Source organism: Oxyura jamaicensis, chromosome 5 (assembly GCF_011077185.1).
Source record: "Oxyura jamaicensis isolate SHBP4307 breed ruddy duck chromosome 5, BPBGC_Ojam_1.0, whole genome shotgun sequence".
Taxonomy (NCBI): domain Eukaryota; kingdom Metazoa; phylum Chordata; class Aves; order Anseriformes; family Anatidae; genus Oxyura; species Oxyura jamaicensis.
The window spans coordinates 20,580,838-20,596,277 of record NC_048897.1 but is presented as its reverse complement, the minus strand read 5'-3'; the positions used below and the strand labels follow the sequence as shown (position 1 = coordinate 20,596,277).

Below are 15,440 nucleotides of genomic sequence, written 5' to 3'. Positions count from 1 at the left end.
TCTTCTAGGTAAAGATCTAGGCTTGTGGGTACTGGAAGACTGCCGTTAAGTCTCCCCCACCTGTTTTCCTTTCCACACTAGACAGGTCCAGTTCCCTTAGCCTCTTCTTGCAGGACATCTGCTTTAGCCCCTGACCATCTTGCCTCTCTGCTGGCTGAAGTTTATCAACAGCTTTCTTGTACAGGAGTGCTGGATGCAGTATTCCAGACGCAGTCTAACACATGCCAAGTAAAGGGAAATAATCATTTCCCTTTTCTGTTTTTTACCCCACTGCCCATGAGTACTCCCAGCTCCTATTCAAGTGGAGCTGAGTAGCCTGTGTGTCCCAGCCTGTGAAATGGCAAAGGGTTTGTCTGGCCAAAGTGCAGGGCTCTGCTCTGTGTTAAACTTCATGTAGTTCCTGTCAGTCCGTTCCTCTAGCCTGTCAAGAGGCAGCCCTGCCCTTGAGCATTGCATATATTTGTGGGATAAACAGTGCAGCTATTTTTTACTGGTTTATGCCTTCACTTATTTTTGAAGAGAAATGCTGCACGCAATGGAAATTTCAATGTAATTAAGATGTTTTAGGCTTATTGGAATGTAAAACTCCTATTACAAAGAGTGTAATTATTTTCTTATTAGCTATAGTGATGAGGTCTTTCGTTTTATACCTCGTTTCAGGGAGAACGAATAGCTTTATGTTGGGTCACATAGTGCTGGAGCACTAGTCCAAACTATGACAGGTAGAAAGAGGATGGAACACTCTCTCTACTCTGACTCGATGAAAATAGTGCCACCTACTGAGTATGTCGTCCAGTTTTGCAAAAAGAAGTATGTAAAGCATAGTCTTTAATCCAAATTCTGACTCACTGCAATCCAGTTTATTAATGATATGAGTCAATGGTGTTACAGCACAAGATGTGTCTGTACAAGCTAAAGAAACCTAAGATTTTCTATTATGATAGCTAGGAGATCTAATATCCTGCTTTAATGTAGTAATAAAGTAATGGCATACTAGGGAATATATATGTACTAAATTTTGTTGCTGTAAAATTGATAGAAATGCAGCCTGCACACAGTCTCAACATATGCTGAAAAAAGACGGGGGGGGGGGGGGACCTTAGCAAAAGCTGCTGCTGCAAGGAGGAAAATTGATGGCTGGTTCTGGAGATGTGAGGACCACATAGTGTGAGGAATGGAAAAAAATGAAGACTGCACAATGGCAGAATCTTTAGAAAACACTTCATAAAACTTGTTTATTGCTCAGTAAGATAAACAGCAGCATACTGCTCTATAAACACTCCTCATGCCATGGTGTCTTTGAAGTCTGATTCTTCTACTTCAGACATAAACTGGCTGCTGTACCTACAGGCTTGCCTGTATGTTTAGGAATTACCATGCCTTCCTATAGATCTTGCATCTTACAGTGTCCTTCAGCTTTGACCTTGTTACTATTTTATCTCTTGATCAGTAAAGAATGATTCCCATCTTCTTTATACATTATTCAAGAGACAAAGGATGACAATGTTAAGATGTCTCCTAGACAAGGGTAGAAAGCATACTCCCTGCTCTGTGCAATGTTAGCATCTGTAGCCAGATGATGACGTTTCTGCCATTGTCTGCTGCTATTACATGATTATGTATTGTGAAACGTGAGATGCTGCTCATCATTTCACTTCCCAAACTCTAAACAGGTGAAGTATGAAACGCATTTGTTCTGGCTGGAAGGAAGGGCTACACTTCGCTGTTACAACATGATTTACAGTCATGGCAGACTTTCCTCGCCCCAGTGGAAGTTGAGATAAGCAGTTTCAATCTTATCAATATTTGTTGTGTTTCATGGAGGACACTGATTGCTTAATGCCTTGTAACAGAGAAGGAGACAACTTCAGTTTATGGAATTTGTCCTTTTAGCCTTTATTAGAGCAAGTTAAACTGGTGGGATGTATGCCTTTGACTTCAGTTTTGGTCATTATATGTTTGATGACTTTGAGTTTGCTTTACATATTAGGTAATTTGTGAACACTTCTATAGTTATTAACCTACTGCTCCGTTCTGTTCAGGAGTTTAGAAGAGTAAATGTATTAATGGTAACAAAGAAGAGTTTTCCTTGAATGTCCTATTGAGCCAGTGTTGCATTAAATGCTACCTTTGATTGTGAAATATAAATAAATAAATAATAATAATGATAATAAAAACTTCACCAAAAGTACCTCTGGCTACTGTTTTGCTCCTCACCTCCATGTCTCACTGTTATTCTCCATACCATGACAGGAAAAGATTGGGTGTGGTAATTAGACTTCTGACCTGGGACTCATCAGAGAAACCTAGTTATGCATCAGATACGCTTTGTAGTCATGGGTAAGTCACTTCTCCGGGCTCCCTTTTCAATGCATCTTCCAGCTTCCCTGGTAAAAAGTTCTGCATAGAAGCCATGAACTATTGTGAAAGAAATGCAAACTAGAGTGAGCAGTGCAAAAATGTTATTAATATATTTCACTCTGGTGAAATATGCATGGTAGAAGTGTAGCTGCTCTGCTGGTCTGAAAAAGGTATGCCAACCTGTGTGTGCTGCATGAGCTAAGGCTGCATGGAGGTAAACGTGGCTACGTGCACATCGGGGAAAAATGTTTGGCATTTTCGTGCTGCTTGGCACATTTCACTAAATAAGAGTCTAATCTTGAGTACTGTCTAAATGTTATTTTCTGAAAGTTTTCTTGATTGCTAATAAACTCAAGTATCAGTGGCAGTCTACAGGGGGAGCAGTGACGAAGCAGCTGTTGTATTTCCTGCCTTAAGAGGAGCAGTGTGCCTGCGTCTGCCAGCACACTTTTTTATTTTCAGACCAACACGAGAGGAAGCCATATTCCAGTAGACGAGCTGAACGTCTTTAGAAACCTCAGCAGTACCGCAGTGTATGCTCTACGTGGAAAGTACGATTTTCTTGTGAAAATAAATTTCAGATGCGTGCTAAACAGCCACCACCACCGAGGAAACCTACAGATTTGTGTTAGGTACAAATCCTTTCCCTCTTCCCTGTTTTTCCACTGCTTTACAGCTCTTCCTGAACAGCAAAATGACCATAAAAGGGGATAGAAAATAACATGTTTTCTTCTGCTACAAGAGGTTTCTTAACAACCAAGTCCTTTTAGGGTCTGTTTGCCTGTTTTCCCCTCGGAGCAGGCCAGGACGCCAGGCAGCGCCGGGCTCGGGGCGGCGACGGTGGAAGTTTGGCCAGGTGCTGAAGGCGGCTCTGCAGGGCTCCCCTCCCCAACCAGCGCTGCAGCCTCTCCCCGCTCCTTACTTTTTGGGGCTTTCCGGGGCTTTCCAGCCTTTCCTGGCAGGCAGCAGCAGCAGCCGAGCTGCGGGCAGGGGCCCGGGCCCGGCGGGGAGCTGGGCTGCGGCGGGAGGAGGAGGAGGAGGAAGGCGGGAGGAGGAGGAGTTGAGGAGCCCGGGCCCGGGAGCCTCCCCGCTTACCGCACTAGGAAGTGACGCTTTCCCTGAGTCCCGGGGAGAAAGAAACAAAGTTTGTTGTTGTTGTTGGGGTTTTTCTCTCGTCGCCTTCCCTCCTTGCCCTCTCCGCCAGCTGCAGCCCCGCGCCCCCGCGGGCGGCCGCCGCGCCTGGCTGCGCAGGTGAGAAGCGCCCCTCGGTCCCTCAGCCGTGGGCCGCTGTGCTGAGCGCGGTTTGCTTCCGTTTCCCTGCCATTTTGGTGAGGGGGGGGTTGTGTGTGCGTGTGTGTGTGCCCTTCCCGGGGCTTTTTGTTTTGGGGCGGTTGGGCGCCGGCCGCAGCATGAGGCGGCCGAGCCCCTGCGGGGATGACAGGGGGGCCGGGGCAGGCGCTCGCCGCCCGCTGCGGGGCCAGGCTCGGGGCTCGGCCCCGCTGCTCCTGCAGGACTCTCCCGATGTGTCTGCGCCCGGCCGAGCGGCCCAGTGGGGCTCCTCGGGGGCCTGGGGCTCGGCCCGGCCGGCCTTGGGGTTTCTGGGGGTTTTCCCTTCGAGCCGGGGCAGCTCCGCGTGTGCCCGGGGCTGCGGGCGCAGCGCGCTGGGCTCCAGGCGCCTGTCGAGGCTGGGTTTGCACGGATTGTGTTTCTCTGCTGGGATTTATGCAACGGAGGGGGTGGGGAGGAATTTATTAGATAATTTCTGAAAGTCCCGTGCTCTCAAACGTACAGCTCTTGCTCTGGCAGCAGCTGAAAAGGACTGATTTTTTGCAGTTTACCAGTAAAAGCTGACAATACGCCCACGCACGTATGTGAGTGTCTTATATAATACTTACGGGTTTTTTAACAGGCGTAAGCAGGATTTATTTTTGGTTTGTAAAGTCTTGTGTGGTTGCAGCCTTCAATACTAAAGAAACGTTCTTTGCTCGACAGAGATTTACTCGGCTGCCGCTTTAAAACAGAGAGCTTCTTTTTGATAATAGCCAAAATAATTGGATTTCCTCCTGACCAGGTTTGGAGTGCAGTGGAAGGGCCATCCGTACTGGAGCAAGCAGTAGGCATTCAAGGGAGGGGAAGAGAGAAAAGAAATGTCCTAATGCAGAGACTGATATTAGGTTGTTTAGAGGGCGAGACTGCAGTTCCACGCAGCAACAGCAGCAGCTTTATGACTGTGTGTAATTACAGAGTGATTGCATAGGACAGCATTGTTGGAACGAATACGTATACACAGGCTATTGTGCAAGATTTCTGTACTGAACAAAACCTGGATTTGCATTGCAAATGCTAAATTGAGAATATATTCTCTGTTGAACTGCCATGTTCCTCTTTGACTTTACCGAAGAATTAGAAGGGGGGGGAAGGAGAAGTGGAGTGAGGCTTATCGTAGAAGTCACAGATGAAATATTCAGCAGAAACGCCACCCGTAGTGTCCAAAATCAGAGAATACACAGAAAGCTTGTTCATGTTTCTGAAGTGATTATGCAGCAAGTGAGAATCAGTCAGGTTTGCTAATAGTCCTGCAAGTTCAATGTAATTCCTGCTCTGATCTAATTCCTTGTATGCGGGTGTGGAGAAAAATGCCTGTGTTAAAATAAGCAACTGCAGTTCGGCTTTCTTGCCTGGAAATGGAGGGAAAAACATTGGGGAGAGTTACTGTGTCAGCACACAAAAAATAGGTTGAAAGGAATACTAGACAAGGCATAAGTTTTGAACATGTTGTTTAAACTTTAATGATTTTCGTGTTTGTTTGTTGTTTGGTGATCTTGCACTGTTGTCTGACAAGACAAGGCATTGGGAGTGTGCCACGGACACTAGTAGTAGACTTTTTGACTAAGACTTTGGAAGATCAAAATTATGGGCAAAGCTCTTCTGGGTACAACTGAAGGTACCTAAGGTTTGTTTTTCAGAGGTGCTGGCTACCTGTAATTTTCCATCCATTTGGAAATTGGCCTTTCCAAGATTAGAGGCAATTTTCTGGAAATGTTATATTTAACCGTCGTTGCTGAAGTCTTGTTTTAAGCACTGTGCTGGAACGTACTATAAAAATGTAATGCTGCTTTAAAATTTCTTGGTGTTACACTAGAACGTGCTATTTTAGTTGAACTCGCAGATCGTCTTACTATTGTTAGTTTCCTTAGATTGTTAATGAAATGCTTCACATAAAATGTATATAACTTTGTTAATGAAGAGAATGGTCAAGTGCTGAAGCAGTTTTTGTTTTGTTGTTTTTTATACTCTAGCGAGTGGCTAATTAACCCCAGCACTAGACCTGCCACATGACAAACTTAGTTTTGTACTGATTCTTCTGTAAGTTTATTGGAGCATTTCATTTAACACAAAATGAGCAAATGTACTCTAGTCTGTGCATTGCTGTGGTGTTCTATTTGTAGATATTTTTCTTTGTGTTCTTCACGTCTTGACTGATGTAAATGTCATACTTGGTGTTCTAATATCAATCTCTTCTGGGGAAAACAGAAGCAGGGCTTAAGGATACCTTGAATCATTTGTAGTAGTGATGCAACAGTCATTCCTTGTGTTGTCTTTTGCTTTGCACAGCCTAAGTGGTGGGAGAAAATGTTTTAGACCCAGATTCTTTGGACTTGTATACGTGGAGCATGTAACTTTTGTTGGTGAGTTGTCCTGTGGTACTCAGGGCAATTAGTCATATGCATATGTTTATTGCATATTAGCAAAAGGAAGGAGTAGCCGTGCTAGCCTTTAACCCATCAAGGTGCATGAGAGTAGTGGTGATAAGAAATGATGTCTGGGGCACAGTATGAGCCATGCTCGTTCCAGGGGTTAATGTATGCTTTTGCATTTTCTTCCTTATTGCCACCCATGTGTGGTAGCTGTAGAACTACAGAAGGTATCGTCGAGCCTGTTGTCTCTTCTGTGATGCTCTTATGTCACGCTGCCAGGCAGTCTTTTATGGTGCCTCGGATGGAGGACCTGCAGCCCTTCTTTGGAAGCAGCCACCTTGGTGATGGTAGCAGTGCATGGGCTGGGGGGAAAGGAGAGGGGCTTGGGCACGTAAGGAGGCAAGTGGCTGCCATGATTCAGAATGGGAGACTGCCTAGCCTGTGGTCCTGTCTCCAAAGGTGGGTGTGGTTTCGATATGCTTTAGTAATTCTGGAGGAGTTTCTGCTCAAGAAACTTACCTGGTATTTCCTTGAGCTCAGGTAATCATTTAGCAGCTACCTTTATGATCAAATCATGGAATGAGAATACTGAAAGGACTTGTATCAGGTCTAATATATCTTGTTTTTTCCCTTGTCTTAAAAGAAAAAAAAGTTTTTCTGTTTTTTCAAGGCGTTGCATAAAATCTTAATAATGGTTGCATTAAATTACAGTTTCTGCTAAAATGAAATGCAATAAATGTGCATATTGTTTTCAGTGCAGTTACTTCTATCCTAAGGCACATAAAGAGAGAGAAGAAACTGCTTTTCTCAGAGTGCTCATCATACAAAATGCTGGGGGGTGGGAGGTGGAAGGCAGGCGCTCTGCTGGTGAGGTTTTGCAACGCGTGTCCAGAAAGCTGGCAAATTCTGGCACAGGCAAGCCAAGGCTAATGAGTCAGCTTCCAAATGGAAGACTTGTCACCGAGCAATTTGTAAATGGGCGGGGTGTACTGCTAATTCAAGGAAATATCATCCTTAGCACCTCCCCTAATAATTGGAATAGTGTGGCACAGAGCTATCTGTCAGAGGGGAGTTGTTTGTGCTTTGAGTCATGCGTTCCCTCTAGTGCGATTTCAGCATTCAAACCAGCAAATCCCTGTCGTGCGATACAGGTCCCTGAAAGAGGTGGTTGCTCAAGTAATAATTTAAATTTTTGTAGTTGCATACCAGCAACTTGCATGCCGCATGGAAGCTCCTTGGCAGCTACAGTAGCTCCCAGTGCACAAATGGCATGTGTTTCCAGCGTGAGGCTGCTCAATAGGCACTACACAGTGTTTTGCATAACTTCTGTTTCTGAATGGTCTCCAACTGTAGACCTTCTAGAGTGCTCTGCTGATCAACTCTAGCAGCTGAAAAATACACAGATTGTTATCAGAAGAAGCTGTATACTACCCCTGGGGGAAAAAAAAAAAAAGTGAATGTGTGCTTTTTGCCAGGAGCTAACATTCAAGGGTTTGGGAGCAAATGGGGATACAGTAATAACTCTCACTATTTAATTGTTTGCTTTTCTGCTTTGACACTTTTTATCAAGTTTGGTGCAACTTCATCTCCAGGCCTGAATTAATGTAATTCACTAATCTGTATTTAGCCTGAAAGATATACAGATATTCTTCGGATTTACGTCTCTTAAGAAATGAATGTTCTTTTTATGCACAAATTACATGAATGCATCTTGATATGTTGACAGCTGGTGTTGATTAAGAAGTTAAAAGCTGGGAAAAGCTAGATTTGAAGGGGGTGGTGGCAAAGTGTTTAGTATTTTTGTTGTTTTCTGAAAGGCATACTGAAAGGTCTGCAGCAGAACATGGAATAACATTTTCCCTTGTAATCTTTGGATATTTAGAATTAAATTTGCTGTCCTATATTGTTTCACTTGACTTGTTTTAATCCTCACCAGTACTGAAATGACTGAAGCATGAACTGTGAAACAGTACTGGTATCTCTTTTTAATTACATTTTGCTGACTATTTTACTGATTCATTACATGTTCAGTGTTGGCATGTAAAGAGATAGCAAGTTAAATTAAGTCCATATTCGTGTCCTATTTCTTTCATGCAATGTATCTTCTCACCTGAAAGTTGTTTTCAGTTTCTTGGCCTTCCTCATCGTAGTCTACTAGTAGGAGAGCTTGTAATTGAGTAATATATATTGGTACATCCTCTTATCATGTTTTTCTCATTTTTTAAATAAATTTGTATGTTTGTGTACACACACAAACCATCCAGTTATACACCCTTAAATTTCTCATCATCTTATAATTGTTTCCCTGAGAACAAAGGTTTATTTTTCCTGTGATGTTACAGAGTACTGTTTGTAAAGGACTACTCTTTCAAGCTTGAATATCATGCTATTTTTTATCTTAACCTATTGTATAATTGGTTTGGGTATTGTTATAGTGACCAAGACATGCATTAGTTTTGACAGCAGTTATTGTTCTTATCTTTTTGTCAAGGGCTTTTAACTGAGAAGACTTTACAAATACTGATTTGGCTTTGCAGTTTGGTTGTGGTACAGAGTTGAATGGTTGACTCCCAGCTACCAGATCAGCTGCATCACTTCAGTGTGGGTAAACTGGAATCTGTTCTCTGAAGATACGCATTGTGGGGCACTAGACCTGCTGAAATGCTCCTCATCTTGGTTGTGGTGTGCATTGCGATGGAGTCTCAAGATGAAACTAGCTGCAGAATTCTGAATAATCTCCAGATTGCCTTGTTAGGGTTTGTAGGGTGAAAGTGCATTTCCTCTTTGGTTCCCAGGCTGCTTGAAGATGTTGTGTGATTTCAAATTCTGCATAATCATGTACACTTAGGTGTGCAAATTTAATCTGCTATTTTTGTGGATACTTAGGATTCCTTGAGCATCTCCTTTTATACTCCTGCATCTGTTTCTTAGCAATGTGTGGTAAGTTATGTTAGAGTTTTATAATGATGTGAGTCAACTGTTCTTGCAGTTTTGCAGTATCCTTAACCATGCAGATTCTTGATCCTTTAGATCATTGAAAAGCAAAGTAAAACGAAGTGCCATGTGTTAAAAATACTCTTGGGGTTTTGTTTCTTTCTATGTATTGTATTGTTCATACTTCCAAGCGCTTCCTCAAAGAAGAGTTTGCTCTGTTTATGGGAAATTACTACACTTGGGTGGAGAAGAATTTATCAAGCCTTTTCCTATTTTTGAAATTTATTTTATACCACTTCAGAATCCCAGCGCTGCCAAATTCCTGGTGTGAAGAAAGAGAACCACAGCCCTAAAGCATTCTGATTGCTATGGGAGATTCCAATGATGAGAATTCAGCATGCCGAAAACTCGTGTATGTGAAGCTGGCACAGAAATCTGACTGCCACTAGGGTTTAGTTTCATTTCATGACTTAGAAAATTCCAAGTTGAAATACTGTCTCAAATCTTTTATGACAAGCTCTAGATGTTATCCTGGGTAAGACATGCTAAACGTTAGGAATATTTGTGAGATTATTATATTGAATTAAAATTATGAATTTATTTGGAATATTTCCTGGAAAGTATTGATTATTTTCAAATTATTAGAAAATATATTTTTTAAATATATAGCATGAGTATATCGTATAGTCTTTCTACAACCATATTTGTTTAACAAGTATGTTTTAATGGATGTTAAGATGCTAGGGAAGAAATATATGAATGCTATAAATCAAAGTTAGGAATTAAAAGGCATTACTGTTGAGCATTCTTATAGTTTAACCTGACCTCTTTGGGTATTTGGAAAGTCTTTTGCACATAAAGGGTATTGTTGCAAGTAAACATTTGTGCAAAATACTGCTTTTGATTATGGTCTTCATTTTTTCTAATTTAATTTCAGTAGTTAAGTGGTCTTTGTTACCGTGATTTTTTTAAAAATATGCAGGAGTGCAAAATACACGTAAGAAATTTCTTTCCTACTTAAGTATGAGAACAATTTTGACTCCTTACCCTTTGGCTTTAATGCTATTCATTCTTTGGCAAATGTAAAATATTTCAGGTATGTACTGGCTTTTTTTTTGCTGATAATGTTATTTATTTATGTAGAATATGTACTTTTTTTTTTCCATATAGAAATGATGTCATAAAAATGCTCTTTTACTGCCTAAAAATATGAAAAGAGGAATGTTCAACTCCTTACAAGCAACTAATTTTAAATTTGAATTTGAGGTGCAGAGTAAATATTTGACATATTGAGGTATTAAAAAACTAGGAAGTTTGGAACATGTGATACTGTGCTTAGGTTATATGCTGAAGTGAATAATGGACTGCCTCACAGCAAACTAAATTACAGTCAGTGTTTGATATTTTTTCTTTTAAAAAAAAGAACAAATCTTATCTGAATGAGGTTAATGACCTTTTTTCATTTGCAGTATAAATAGACCTAGTTACCTTACCATTACAAACAGAGGAAATTAAAATACAAAGAGTTTTGTTGGCAAAGGAAATAAAATGCGGATCTGAATCCTTGACTTGTAAAATTTTCTTGTACAGATGGATGAGCTCTTAAATATTAACAACTGTTAATAAATTGCACATGGAAAGATTCAGTTTCCTCATTCAGGTAACCTGTCCTGGCATTTTAAAAGAGCCTGCCTGCCTGCTTGCACATGTATTCAGAGATGCAGGGTTTTTGTTGGTTTGTTTAAGTATGTATTTGTTAAATTGTACAGCACAGGAAACGAACAAAAACTTGGGCAGACTGCTTATGAGGAAGCAAGGCCTCTCTCCAACAGGGGCAATAGAGCAAGATTAGAGACCTTTCACCTGGCTTCAGGTTGCACAGCTGATTTTTAATGAGTTTATCAATTTCTCCACAAGGCACCTCTGTCAGAGGTGTCATAGACAAGTAAGAGACCAAAAGGAGTGGCCCAAATGCTTGTCAACATCAACAATTGCTTGACCTTGTGCACTGGGATGTTTTCTTAAAGGGATGTTGTAGCTGAGATTGGAAGTTGATAGGAAAAGAGCCACGTTAGCAAGTTCTTCTTTTGTGCTGACTATAGAGCTGGGTTTGGGTGACGTTGAAGAGCAAACAAGAAAACTCAGTATTCAAACCGGTTCACACATGACTCAGCCAAAGGGCAGTGATGGCACTGATGTTGACAGCAACTCTTTGTTGACTAATGCAGAAAAATAATTTCTTCAAGAAAAAAATCCAGGTTTTCTATAGTCTCGTGAAAAATTTGAGCGGAAATCTACTAATGAATGTCTGTGAGAGTAATTGAGATCTTTGTGAGATAGGTTGCTTCTCCGGCTCTTCACATCATGAGTGCTAATAAAAAAAAAAAAAAGACTGCACCTAATTCTCAAGCTACGTGGTATAGGTAAATCTACACTATTTTTCTTTCAGATTCTGAACCAATATGGTTTTACTGCTTCTTTTCACCATTTTAGTTTGAATAATATGTAACAAAGGTGTGGATTGCGCTTAGACTTGGATGATCTATAGGTGTCCCTTTTGTCAAAAGCCCATTTGAGGATGTGATCTGCTAGTGAAGGTTGCAGTGCAGTAACTTGGTCTGTACAAGTAGTTCTTATGGAGGTCCGTTTGCAGGAATACAGCCTAGAAATAGAAGTTAAGGGCTGCTTTCTAATGTATTAATTAGGTTAAAATGTTCAAGACTCCACAGTCATACCTTTACCAAGGAGTCAGTGGCTATTGTTTAGCCTTTAATAATGTGAAGTAAAATCTTAGTTGCGGTCTCTCTTATTAGCCTGAAGTGCTTTTAATTTTTTACCTCATAGTTTAAGTAGTGTTAACAATAGGTGGCTGGGGCACTGGGGGGAACTCATCATTTCATTGAGACTTTTATCTGTCTACAGATGCAACAAGCTGCCTATACTGAAACTGAAATGCTGAGCAGCAAGGAACATGTACTTGGAACTTGGTCTTGCTCTTTGCCCTGACCCAGAGTACCATTAGGTCTTCCAGTCATGGAATTTGCTGGATCTAATATGTGAGCCTACGCTTAACGTTTACAAGCTGTTAGGCAACTATGGGATAACTATGAGCAAAGATGAAAAGAGTTGAGAGAGAATGAAAAAAAAAAAAAAAACAGCTCTATACAGGGAGGCAGTGTTGTCTAATGCCATAGGACATGCAGCAAAAAGGTTTCCAGCTTTCTTCTTTTCTTGCAGTCTCACTGCTGACAGGTAATTTACATTCTTTGTGCCTTATCATCCTCGTTTTAAGGTGGGGTAATTGCCTTCCTGATAGCCTAACAGAGGGGCTACAGATCCGTGGTCTGACCTACCAAGTAGTGGCACAGTGTCAAGAGTAGGGATGGAGGTTCTGCCCCGCCGCAGAGGAGTTAACCGATGGGTTCTCCTTAGGGGAAGGTGTAACATGTGAGTCTGAATTCACATCTCTTGTGTCCGGGTGATTGTTTTGTCAGCAGGGTTTGTGCATGAGGTTGCCTGTACAAAACAGTGGCACCTAAACCTTAGGTAGAATAGCAACCTTTCTTCACTCACATGCATGTTCACATATATGCATCCTCTGTGGGCCCTTTGCATTGTGAAGATTAAGAGAACTCTAACTTCTACTCAGTTTTGCTGTCTGCTAAAAAGTAATTTAAGAGAACAGTTCCTTCTAAGTCACTTGATTTATGAGAGAAAAGCACGCTTTGGAGGCAGAATGGTGTTCTGTGTTTAGTGACAGCTATAACTGAGTTATTGCAAGTGACAGGATTTGCTTGGGAAATTGTTCTAGATGAAGTGTAGAATGTCTGGGTGTTTTCAAGTACTCCTCTGAGCCGTACAGTTTGGGTGCATGGAGGGAATGTGAAAATCTATTGACATCTTTAGTTACTCAACTAGTTTATTTTTGGGTGCTGATGAATTGGCAGGACATAGTGACCCTGTGTGAAGGAGAAAAGTGTAATGACTTTGAATGCAGGAAACTAAGTGAATATTTTATGGAGTTACTTGCTACCATTTATTTGTGCTAACTTTAATGGTGATTAACTCTTTGCTTTCCCAGTGAATATTTTTGCATGGTGTCGATATATTTTCATAAAAACATGATACTGTTCTGCAAACAACAAGCTGTGCAATGCACAGTACGATAGATTTGAAGACTTTGAGGCTATCTTATTTAAAAAAGAGGGGAAAATGGTTAGGTATTAGGCTGCTATTTTGTAACCCCTTATGTTAAACCCTTCATAGGGAATAGCCATAGCATGGATTTGAAATTGGCCCTGGGCAGAAACTGCTGCGAAGTGGAAAGCATATAGCAATCTTGCATGCATGTGCTATTGGATTGCAAATAAGGAGCTGAGAGGAGTACTTTGTTATGCACAAAAGCACAGCTGTATGTTGTGTGATGTTGACACTCATTTGCTCTATGTGACTATACAGACCACAGCAAACAGGGTCGAAAACTGACAGTAACAACTGTAAAGTCTTGCGGAAACTTTGCCCTTCCTATCAGAAGTTTTCTGCACGTGACTGTCTTGCACACAACTATTATCACTTAGCATAACACATAAGAAAGACCATGAACACCAAATCTTCCTTGCAGTGTGTTTCTCGTAGCTGTTGCTACTACTACAGTCCTGTTACGAAGAGCTGATACATGGTCATAACTGAGGAGTTTATTCTGGAAGAAAGCTGGATTTCTTTTGGCCTCTGATATTCTGTACCCCTACGCTGTCAAATTCTCAACGATGTTTTCTGTTTAAACAAAATTTGTTCATTGTTGGAAGTAAGTTACTTCAAAGTGTATTGAATTTAGTGTTACTTGCAGTTGTCTTGCTGAAAAGTTAAAGCTGCATTCATTACTATTAATCACTCCATATCCCTTTATTCATACAATTCACTTGTGGTCTCTCAGCGGCATTGCAGATTTTCTTAAAAATGCCAAATTTTGAGAACAGGTGACTTAGCAATCACTTTGAAGGGAAAGAGACACTGGTATGTTTTTTCTGTGTTAATATGAACAGTTTAGAACAGCTTAAGAAATAAAGCAAATGTTAATACTTGACATGCTGACTGGATTCCTGGAGTCCGTATTACTTTAAATGTGACTTCTTCCCTATTCACTTTTTTATAAATACATTTATTTTTTTTTCATTTTAATAATCATTCTGAAATGATTCCAAAAAGTTCATATGATATGTGCAGAATAATGTCAACTCTCAGTTTATTTGCTCAGCAACAGCCCTTTATTATCATTAAATACAGTTGCTGGAAAAATGTCTTTAGTCTCACATCTTAATTGAAGTCAGTGATATTAATTTTAGGATATTTTTTTCTGAAGTGTTTATTAGATTTCAGTACCCTCAGTGCTATTTTTTAACCTAACTTTAATAAATCTATAGCTTACTAATTTGTCTGGCTTTTTAGATGAGCTGTTCCTAGATTTAAGAAAGCTTCTTCTGTCACTGTAACTTCTAAAAATTAGAATTGTTCAAGCTGAAAAATATTTTTAATCTTTTCTCTCCCCTTTGTAGATCACCTTAAATGCAGATTTGAATGATTACAGCTTGTTAGTTAAACACACACTCAAGAAAAGCAGTTGTACCTTCATGTTACTTAACAGTTTGTTGATAACTGAGAAGTTTTTCAAACAACTTTAATTTCTGGAGGTGAAAAAAAATCCAATGCCCTGAATGTATCTCAAACACAAGTTTCATTTCAAAATTTAAACAAAGCAGTGCTTTTACAATTGCTTCATTACTACAAAGATACTATGAATAGTCTGGAGTCTACATAATTTTATCAGATTGTGTGTGCAGTGCTTGTTTGTTTTGGGAGATATTGCATCAGTTTGAGAAAAATACATGTAAGTGAACTGCTTATGAAGATTTTGTTCCATTTAAATTGTTTTTTACCTGCATCGTGTGTAGTCATGTAAACGTAAGCATGTATACATACAGTGTAGATAATATATATCCAACATAGACTACAGCTGTTTAATTATCACAGATGCTACTTAGTGCTGTGACTTCAAATAACATGTGCTTTGCAAATAGCATTCTTCCCTTCTTGCCAGACAAAAAGGTTAAAACCTTAGAAATGGCATAAAAGTGTAAGAGAGAACACCACCTTTGATCAGGCTGCAATTATGTTAAGACCTTAATTTAATTGAAAGTGTTGCATTTCCTGGAAGTTGGGGATTGAGGCAGTTAAGGGAGATCATTTGTTTTAGGGTTTTTCTTGAGGGCTGTGGGTAGTACTCTATGGGTATTTAATGTTTGTGGGGGGAAAAAAAAAAAAAGAACACAAATCATTCCGTCTGTAAAGTCTGAATTGTGTGATGTAACAAGGCTCTTTTATCTAATTAATCCTTCTAGGGAGCTTGCTTTCCTTCTAATGCAGAAGTTGAAAAAGAAGCTAAGTATGTTC

At 40.4% G+C, this 15,440-nt stretch overlaps 1 protein-coding gene across 4 annotated transcripts in view; it reads left to right on the top strand.

The window, feature by feature from the left end:
• The window catches only part of MIDEAS (mitotic deacetylase associated SANT domain protein), a 63,703-nt gene that overhangs the window by 8,461 nt on the left and 39,802 nt on the right, over window positions 1-15,440 (top strand). The window contains exon 2 of one of the 4 annotated variants that reach the window (XM_035327065.1): window positions 2,254-2,340. The gene's annotated coding sequence lies outside the window, so the exon portion shown is untranslated. Of the gene's footprint in view, window positions 1-2,253; window positions 2,341-3,093; window positions 3,613-3,727; window positions 4,233-15,440 lie in introns of those variants that run through there. The other 3 variants (XM_035327066.1, XM_035327062.1, XM_035327064.1) reach the window with 3 other exon arrangements.